Source organism: Alosa alosa, chromosome 7 (assembly GCF_017589495.1).
Source record: "Alosa alosa isolate M-15738 ecotype Scorff River chromosome 7, AALO_Geno_1.1, whole genome shotgun sequence".
Taxonomy (NCBI): domain Eukaryota; kingdom Metazoa; phylum Chordata; class Actinopteri; order Clupeiformes; family Clupeidae; genus Alosa; species Alosa alosa.
Window position 1 is genome coordinate 8,296,093 of NC_063195.1, and position 10,563 is coordinate 8,306,655.

Here is a 10,563-nt window from a genome sequence, read left to right on the forward strand (position 1 = left end):
GAGTTAACTTAGTTTAACATGATGTTATCTCTATTTAACATGATGTTTTGACATTGACATTGTAAACGTTATCTAAGGAGAGTGAAAAGCAGTTTGCAGTAAAGCTAACCTAAACCAGCGTCGTCTCTATCGCAGGAAAAAAATAGCGAGCAGCCTGATAACTAAATGAAATGCTCGGCGGGCCGGATGAAAGTGCTTGGCGGGCCGGATCAGGCCCGCGGGCCGCAGTTTGCCCACCCCTGCCCTACAGTATGTCACCAGCAGGGGAAGCCCTTGTCATGCCTAACTTGCAAACTTCAAACAGCAAAGGATTTCTTTTCAAATATATTTCAGTCTGTTGACAAGAAAAATACATTTTTGAGACTTTTGATGTAAAGCCTTTTGGGGGGAAAAGACAAGAAACCTGCACACTTCACAGTAATAGATGGCCATCAGCTGCTGCTGTTCTTATGTTTTTGATGTTTTGATGATCAGACCTATCTATCTATCTATCTACAACATTTTTTGTTTATTTTTCATAGGGTGGTCAATGCATTTTGTAATAATGATTAGAATAGCTATCATATATAGGGTAATAGTACACTGTGCAACATATGTACAGTTAATAATGTAAATCAAATAGGAAAGTAAAAACAAGTATGGCATGTGTGGGCTTAACTGTAAAAGAGTAGGCTAGGCAATAAAGGATGTTTTACTTTAGGTTTCAAATTCCATTTCTCATCCTCAACCTATAAAACCCCACCACCTGCTGAGTGATCTTCCCCACACTTTTGGGAACCACCTGACAAATCTCTTCCTCTTCTGCATTTCACACTAAATTCCAAGGTAGAGCACTAGCCTCAATAACAAATGCATGTTACATTTACAAATGGTATTTGTTTTCCCCCTTTTTAACTCAATTTTTAGGTGGTGTTGATCTTAAATTGTTTTATCAAATAATATAATTTACATTTTATTTTGTTCACATATTATTTATCACAGTTAAACAAAACAAAAAAATTACCACGTTTCCAGGTGAAATGACTTGTGATGTTTTGGGATGTTAAATGAGTACTATGACATTGTCAGCTAAGTGAATGTAAATTCATGTTTAGCAGTACCAGTTATGTTCAATATATCTTGGCATACTGTGTCAAATTAATTTAATCATTGCATATTCATAATTTCAGAAATTACATCTTTGTTTATGACACCTTAATAATGAGGTGTGAAGTGAGGTGAGCATACCTGTGTAGGGTGTTAGATTAATGGAATGTTCTGATCTGAACAAGGAAACACTAAGCACTGAATGTGGATATACCAGATTACAGCGGCCATGTTCATTGTAGGAAATTTTGATGGAATTTAATTTGCATAATGTCACAACCAGGTGCAGAGAGACAGACAAAAAACCACAGCTGCATGGCTGTCTTGCTTAATGCATTTTGGTCAAAAAGAACAGTGTATCCGTCTGAATGAATAAAACATGATTTGTGACGTAGCCTTGCTGAAAGGATTATTAATTGATTTTTATGCATCACCAGATAATAAGCAACAACTAAAAAATGTGTGTTTTTGGCTCTGGGTCCAAGTTCATTGTTCCAATATAGCTTCAGGCAATCCATGCAAATGTCAGATGAGACACATTGTATGCAATACTATTATAAACAATATTAAAAATTAATATTAAAAACAGCCCGAGCAAGATACCTGATACCTGTCTCAGACATGTGGGAAAACATATTGTGTAATGCTAGTGATGTTGATAGCTTTGTGTGACTAAAAGTGACCTAAAATTTCTACATGCCCCAGTCAGCCGCCTGACATTTCCAAAACAGTGCTATTGATGGAAAACCTTTAAAGATTACAAATAATGAAATGAAAAGAAATTAACAAATAGTCAAAAAAGTAAATCAAGAAAGGCTAAATATTCTAATTCCGTAGACGAGCCAGTTGAAGTGGGCTGTCGGGGCTTTGAAGGGCATTGGCTTTGCTTGGCCTTGACAGCTCTTGGAATCACTGTAACATCGAAGAGGGTCGATTGTTGGGATCTTATCAATTTAATGTGATCAGAGTTAAATAGTTTAACATTTTTCACTGGGTGATGAATATGAATACAACATATCTGTTGGGTAAATGATTAGACTAGCTGCACCTTAAACCTTTAGTGTCCTAATACCCATGCCTGGAAATAATGTAAGACAAAAACTGACGCGTTGTGTTAAAGTTTTTAAGCAAACACTTTTATCTTAAGTGCAACAATCAAAGTGGCATAAAATAAACATTGAAGTAACATTGAAATTAATGCTGAAATTATTTCTTGTCATTGGACCCATCCGTGGTTAATGTAGACACTTCATTATGAGGCACAAGGAAGAAGAAATATGGTGTGAGGTCAGATGGGCACACAACACACAATTGTTGTAATCTGACTCAGAAATATACATTTTTGAGTTCCCTCAACTGTAAACTCATGGGCATGCGCACTGCTCATGTTCATGGACACGCCTACTACGGTACGGGGTTTCGTATCCTTTTCTCCAAGTACACAGCCTTTTTTCCTCGAGTTTGAGAAGATTGTCGGACTTGAGATTTTCAGGTAGGCTAATTATTGTTATTTCTCTAAATACGATTTCATAGAACACTTTTGTTCAAAGAAACAAAGATAGATTTGGTCGGTGAATTAACCAGAGTCGTATATTTAGTGTATTTCAACCGAATTACTTAAGTTATTAGCGGTTTTTAGTTTGCTAACTTCAGGCACATTTTTGAACGTGATGTTTTATGCAGTCAGTAACTTAAACCGCTAAAACTGTTAAACTTAATTGGATTTATACGTTTTCAAGCGGGATAGAAAGAGCTACGTCTGCTTAACAAGTATTAGTGATAGTGACAGTAGGCTATCGTTTGTGGTGGAGGGAGAGGGAGAGTTCGTGCCTGCGTGTTTGAACTGAAGTGAGGGAGCGATAGGACTCCACTTTAGGTTGTTGATACATACTGGGCATTCAGTATTTAATTTCTTGCTTCACTTTTAATGTCAGTGTTCTGTCATCTGTGAAATACATACATACATACATACAAAATTCTAACGGTATATGACGGTATTTTTTTCCATGCATAATCAGATGTTCACAGCATTTTCTACAGGTTGAGAGAGGAATTGCTGCAGTAGATTGACTAAGGATGGTCTATTTTACTGTCATGATGTAGAATAACTCCACACTAGTGGTAATGCAGGTTTGCATGGGCCCAGAAAATGATGCTGTTTACAAACTTCTAAAAAGAGAGTGTAGGAAGACTGAAAGAAAATGGCGTAAATACAAACTTCAGATCCACTATGAAATCCATAAAGAGATGCTTCGCACATATAACTCTGAAATATGCAAAGCAAGACAGTCCTTTTTTTCTAACATTATCAATAGAAGTTCAAATAACACTCGTATTCTATTTTCAACTGTTGATAAATTAACAAATCCCCCCTCACAATTAGCACCTGAACTTCTCTCAACTAATAAATGCAATGAGTTTTCATCTTTTTTTAAAGGTAAAATTGACAAAATCAGACTCAACATATCTGCTCAATTACAAATTCAACAACCTGAACTTCCAGCAACAAACAGAGGGAAACTAAACTTGATGTCAGAGTTCAGCTTGATAGACTACGAAACACTTTAAAAAATGGTACAGAATCTCAACCCTTCCACATGTCTTAGACACTCTGCCTACCAATTTCTTCAAAACTGTTTTTCATCTCATAGCGGCGGATGTCCTTCAAATTGTAAATGTATCACTGCTGTCTGGCACTTTTCCTAAGTCACTGAAAACAGCTGTTGTAAAGCCACTTCTCAAGAAGAATAACCTGGATGCCTCCATGCTAAACAATTACAGGCCCATATCCAATCTACCTTTTATTGGCAAAATTATTGAAAAAGTAGTCTTTAATCAATTAACCACCTTCCTAACATCAAATGGGTATTTTGATTACTTTCAGTCTGGTTTTCGGGCAAATCACAGCACTGAAACAGCTCTCATTAAAGTTTCCAATGACATACGCCTAAACACAGATTCAGGTAAAACATCAGTCCTAGTGCTACTGGACCTTAGTGCAGCATTTGACACTGTTGATCACACTATTTTACTCAGACTAGAACACTGGGTTGGATTTACAGGCATAGTTATCAGCTGGCTAAAATCATATCTACAAGAAAGGAGCTTCTTTGTTGCCATTGGAAACTGTACCTCAACACCAACGTCCTTGACCTGTGGTGTTCCCCAGGGGTCAATCTTAGGGCCACTATTATTCAACCTCTATATGCTCCCACTTGGACAAATCATCCAAAATAACTTGATTTCATATCATAGCTATGCAGATGACACACAAATTTACTTAGCTCTGTCACCAAACGACTATGATCATCTTGAATCTATGTGTCCGTGTATAGAACAAATCAACACCTGGATGTCTCAAAATTTTCTTCAACTGAACAAAGAAAAAACTGAAGTAATTATATTTGGTAAAAAGGAGGAAAGACTTAGGGTTGCCAGTCTCCTTGATACAAAAGGGTTGAAGGCAAAGGATACAGTTAAAAATCTTGGTGTATTAATTGACAGTGATCTAAATTTCAACAGCCACATGAAAGCGACAACTAAATAAGCTTTTTACCACCTCAAAAATATTGCCAGACTCAGAGGGCTGATGTCAAAATATGACTCAGAAAAACTCATTCATGCATTTATCTCCAGCAGGGTTGATTACTGCAATGGACTGTTCACAGGCCTTCCTAAAAAGACTATTAAACAGCTTCAGATGATACAAAATGCAGCAGCTAGGATTCTAACAAAAACAAAAAAAGAACTGACCACATTACTCCAATTCTTAAGTCCTTGCACTGGCTTCCAGTAAGTCACAGAATTGACTTTAAAGCTCTATTGCTTGTTTATAAATCAGTAAATGGAGCAGGACCTAAATACCTGTCAGACATGCTTCAGCAGTACACACCTTCGCGTCCTCTCAGGTCCCAGGTAAAAAACCCGCTAGTAAAACCTACATTTAGAACTAAACATGGTGAAGCAGCTTTTAGCTGCTATGCGGCTCAGCTGTGGAATCAACTTTCAGATGACATCAAAAAGGCCAACTGTAGCCAGTTTTAAATCTAGACTTAATACCAAACTGTTCTCAGATGCTTTCTGCTAACTGTGCCGCGTTACAAATTCTGAATTTGCCTTGATAATTATTCTACTTTTATCTTTTATTACTTCTTTTTACTACTTTTGCCTTTGTTTTTTTTGCTTACTAATTTTTACTTACTTTATTTTTAAATTATTTTACCTTGTGTTTTATGTTTTCTTTTTATTATGATCTTTACCTTTTAACTATTCTTTGACTATATTGCCTTTCTATGCTTTTTATTTGTTATTATTGTTTGGTTTTGTTTATGTAAAGCACATTGAATGACCTCTGTGTATGAAATGCGCTATATAAATAAACTTGACTTGACTTGACTCATAATTCTAATGAAGTGAGGAATCAGAATGCAAAGACAATAGCATTCAAAATACAGAACTTTTACTGTGCAAATGTTTAAAAAGAAATCTTGTCTAAAACCAATACAAAAAGTAGTGCAACTTGCAATAATTATACTTTTTTGAAAATTATACAATTAAAAATAAAACCTCTCTGCTAATATGCTTACTCTGTCAAATAGGCCTATCAGAAACATGCCTTATTGTTATTGTGTGGTTTACATGACGTGAGTGGTAGGCTAACGTTAACTTCATGTAGATGTCTTGTTAGTCTGCCATGAGCTTCAGTTCGGTTCGCTAGGCAAAACATTACAAAAAAGTTTGTTTTGGTGCACTGATGACGGTCAGGATAATTTCTAACTAGCCAGCTAGTATTGTTCAGTTCATGTCTATAACATGCTTTACTTGCTACCTTTCAGGGAATATTCTTAAGGTGAGATGAATAAGATCATTAAACTTCACTGTGGTCGGTGGATTGCTAATGACATCACCTACTAGCCAGCTAGTTGCAGCTGTTGAACAATCTCAATAGAATTTTCGTGACGGTAAATCCCTTTCAATGCAGTATCCCTTAATGTTTTTCTTAACTAAAGTAACAATTTAAGGTATTCTGGCAACACCCTTAAATAAACCTCTTACCTAAGGAAAAATTAAGCCTTAAGGGTCATACTTCCGGGGAAAAACTTCCGGTGTTTTGTGTTTACCCTCACTACGCCTCGCAGTCGCACCATGCGTGCGTGTGAAAAAAGTCCCGTCTAAAACACTGTCGCACGGCGCAGCGTTCCAAACGTTGTGTAATCAAATACACCGGTATGGCGGTATATAAAAAAATCGTAGCGTGTATTTACACCCCTGGTACGAATAGTCTTGGCCACACAGCTGAACTATTCACACCTGTGACATAACAACAAAAAGACGTTGCTCACGTGCACAAAAAACATGGCGGACATTCGTTTTTTCGTCAGCAGAAAGTGAAGAATTATGAAATGTTTCGGTACTAATATCTGTTCAGATTAAGTTTTAGATTGAAAAGTTGTGTTTTATTTTCATACTCTTGGTTCAGTGAACACATACAACCGTCAGTTTGTTAGTTAACAGAAATTTTGTGAATATGACGTTCAGGCCTATAAACTATAATTTATCCGCAATCACCATTTTCATGTGGAAGAGGATAGTGCAGTGGTCACAGACATGGGATAACATGCGGGAGACCGGGGTTCGATTCTGGTGTGATGCATTTTGGCAGAGTGAGTGTGCATGTGTACCAACGTCTCTGTAGAGAAGGCGCGCAATTTGAACAAGAATTCGGTTCTCAAACGGAAGTTTTGATTGCAATAATTAGCTAGTTCATGCAACAGGGTGTAAATAGCATACAGTACTATACACCTGGGTACGAATAGCATCCTCTTCTAACTATACATTAATGCAAACAGCATGCCTTATTCAGAGTGTCTATTACACAGCTGAGCTATTCACACCCTGCATGTTACGTAACAACAAAAAAACATGTTGCTTGTTTTTTTTAAATTTATTATTACAATGTGTGATCAATATGCCAGAATAAATCACAGGGGTGCAAATAGCATACACTGATATTTGTACCAGACTGGGTATTACTAGAACACATTGCTGTGTGCACCGGGGTACGAATAGCATACACTGATATTTGTACCAGACGGGGTACTAATAGGACCCATTGCTGTGTGCACCGGGGTACGAATAGCATACATTGATATTTGTACCAGACGGGGTACTAATAGGACACATTGCACCAGGGTACGAATAGCATACACTGATAATTGTACCAGGGGTGCAAATAGCCTTACCCATTAAAAATTCATATCATAACGAAAATATACACCGGTATACGGTGAGAACCGGTATACCGCCCAGCACTACATCTGGTGCATCGCGGTCACACCTCTCAAGATCACACACATACACTGTAAATTCACCAAATTCAACATTTCAATGTGAATTATGTGACTTTAAAGACTGTTTTGTTGCTGTCTCCAGATATCTGAAGAATTTTATCGAATCACCAGCAGAGACCTCCGGGCAACTTGGAATGCATCCCTTGGTATGTGCCTCGCCTGATAAAACCGTACCGAGCCAGAAAGCCAGCTTTTGGTCCAGATATGGAGATGTTGCTGAATAAACTTGATGAAGAGGTGGGTAAAGTGCCCCAAACTAAACTAGATGCAAATACAAAAATGACTTTAAATCATTAAAATCAATCAAACATTGTCATTTGATGTTTACAGACAGAGATTCTTGATTTGAGTTATCTTGCTGCATCACAATGTGTGTGTTTGTGTGTGTCAATGTTTGTGTGCACATGTTCACAGACAACAGACATTGTGCGTCATCGAAGGACTGCAGCACTGAGAGGCCTTCCCAATTTTGTTTGTGACAATGCATCAGACTTCTATCAGACTAATATCTTCTATTAAGTGTGTGGTAAGTAAGTCAAGAGCAATTTGGTGCGATTTTTAGATTTGCAGTGCCTCTTTCATATCACCCCAGACACTGGATAGCTAATGATTGGCTGGTAGTTTTGTGCCTAAATGTAACTGTAAACAACTAAATAAGCGTATGTGCTCTTTAATGGGCGATAGCAATTGTTACAGGGTGTCTATTGCTAAAAAATGCCGCTGTGTATGATTTTTTCCATCAGAACACAGACCCTGAGGGAAAAAAAAAGGTGGTTAAAAGAGTGCCCGTTGCAATACTTACCGTCTATGAAGATGATGATGCTGCCGCATCAGCAACAGTGACTGACATCGCTGTCATTTTGGAAGGGGCAGTAATACTACACGACCTACCTGACTTCGCAGCTGCCTTCGCCTGCCTGTTTAGCCTTTTGTATGCAATGAACATAAACTATCCAGAGCAGATGAGGTACACCTTCGAGGCTATCCAGAACATCTTTTTCGATCTTGGTTCAAGATGCTCACAGCACACGCGATCCTTGAAAGAGAAGCTGTTGCTGTGAAGCCTGTGTATAATTGACACTCACACGGACATAAACACGCATGCACACACACACAGCTCTGTCATAACTCCACCATGAACACACACACACAGCTCTTCTCTGCCAATTACTACATGGACAGGCCTGTACACACACACTGTTCTCCAACAACTTCTCCAAGAACAAGCATGCTGCACGTGCACAGCGAGAGGAAAAAGCAGTTCTCAAGAAGCTATGCTCCTCTGTGCTTTCTTTTAGCAGTTAAGATAACTCATTAAGTTCATTGTGGGTTTATTTTTATAATGTATGTGGTTTATGTTGTTGTTTTGTATCTTGTAGGGCTGCACGATATATCTAAAATCTATCATTTTCGCGAAATCAACGCTTGCGATGGACATCCCGCAAAGATTACTACATTTTCGATACATTTCGATACATTTTCTGTCCCATGCGCTTTCCATACAGTCTATGGTGTGTTCACATTCTGAATGTCAACATATTTTACCAAACCGATGCTGTCATGCTGCCTTAGAAGCCCGTCGCCTACCAGTTTAGGTGTGTGGTGTTTCAGGTGTTGAGGCGGGAGCTAAGTCGTGATGGCTGAAGATAGTGAGTCGAGCGAGGTAGCTACACTTGGGTGAAGATAGTGAGTCAAGGTAGCTACACTTGGGTGAAGATAGTGAGTCGAGCGAGGTAGCTACACTTGGGTGAAGATAGTGAGTCGAGCGAGGTAGCTACACTTGGGTGAAGATAGTGAGTCAAGGTAGCTACACTTGGGTGAAGATAGTGAGTCGAGCGAGGTAGCTACACTTGGGTGAAGATAGTGAGTCAAGGTAGCTACACTTGGGTGAAGATAGTGAGTCGAGCGAGGTAGCTACACTTGGGTGAAGATAGTGAGTCGAGCGAGGTAGCTACACTTGGGTGAAGATAGTGAGTGGAGTGAGGTAGCTACACTTGGGTGAAGATAGTGAGTCGAGCGAGGTAGCTACACTTGGGTGAAGATAGTGAGTGGAGCGAGGTAGCTACACTTGGGTGAAGATAGTGAGCGAGGTAGCTACACTTGGGTGAAGAGGGATTGGTGACTAAAAGGAAAAGCACGTCTGTTCTATGGAAATATTTTGGTTTTATGAAGACTGACGTGTTACAAACACAGCGCCAAATGCGTCCTTCTCCACCGTGTTAAAATAAACAATTTATTTTGTTATCGTTCTATCAGAAGGTATCTGTCTTTCACTGTAAGACTTGTATTTCATGATTTGCATTTAGCAAAAGCCCCAGACAGCAGCAGAGAGGTAATCAGGATTCGTTATTTGAAAAAGTTGTTTAGCCTACTTCTTAGCCTGGACTGTGTGATTGCAGCCCAATTACTTTCACTTTCCGCTGCCCTCGTAGTCGGCATGCCGGTAGCCTAATAACGTGGGATGCGCAGCGCATAAGGTTACAGACTGAAATGACCGCCGCGATATAGCTTAAGTAACTTTTTCACTAGGCCCATCGAAGGCTGGCAATGTGGAATATTCCGCTGGTTGGTGCACAAGTGCTCAGATTGGCTGTCTATCCGTCTTTTACGAGGATTTTCTTGGAGCAGATCTTTCACACAACCTCGATAGCCTAGTGAAGTCAGTAGGTCTCTTAGCTCGCCACTTTCATCAGGCCATACATAGCCTAGGCTACATAATATTTTATATTGTTTATGTAGAAAATTATACATTTATTTCTGTAATTATACATATCCCCCACGCCCCCCAACCCTACAGTCTATGCTAGTAGCAAGCAGAATGGAGAAAAACATTACATACTGTTCAAAAACATTAAGGGAACACTTCAATCATACACTGGATCGGTACTCTGACACTGTTTGGTTCTGAGCACAAGTAAAACTTTTGATGCGAGTGTTTTATTTTGCAAGAACTGTCAGACATTCTGTGAAAGTAGTTTGAGAATGGAGAAAAGGGTGCAAGGTTTCAAAACATGTGTTTTAACAATTGTGGAAAACCTTATTTTTTTTGAGCAGTATATTTAAATATCGCAAGTTATATTGTTATCGCAGTACTCAATAATGTTATCGCATATCGCATGTTTTCCTA

General features: G+C 38.7%; 1 long non-coding RNA gene across 1 annotated transcript; it reads left to right on the forward strand.

Moving 5' to 3' along the window:
- The first annotated feature begins 2,502 nt into the window (after nt 1-2,502).
- On the forward strand, nt 2,503-10,362 carry LOC125298041. The gene is made up of 4 exons (XR_007194149.1): nt 2,503-2,578; nt 7,519-7,673; nt 7,851-7,962; nt 8,180-10,362. It is a non-coding gene; the product is annotated as an uncharacterized LOC125298041 (long non-coding RNA).
- The last annotated feature ends 201 nt before the right edge of the window (nt 10,363-10,563 follow it).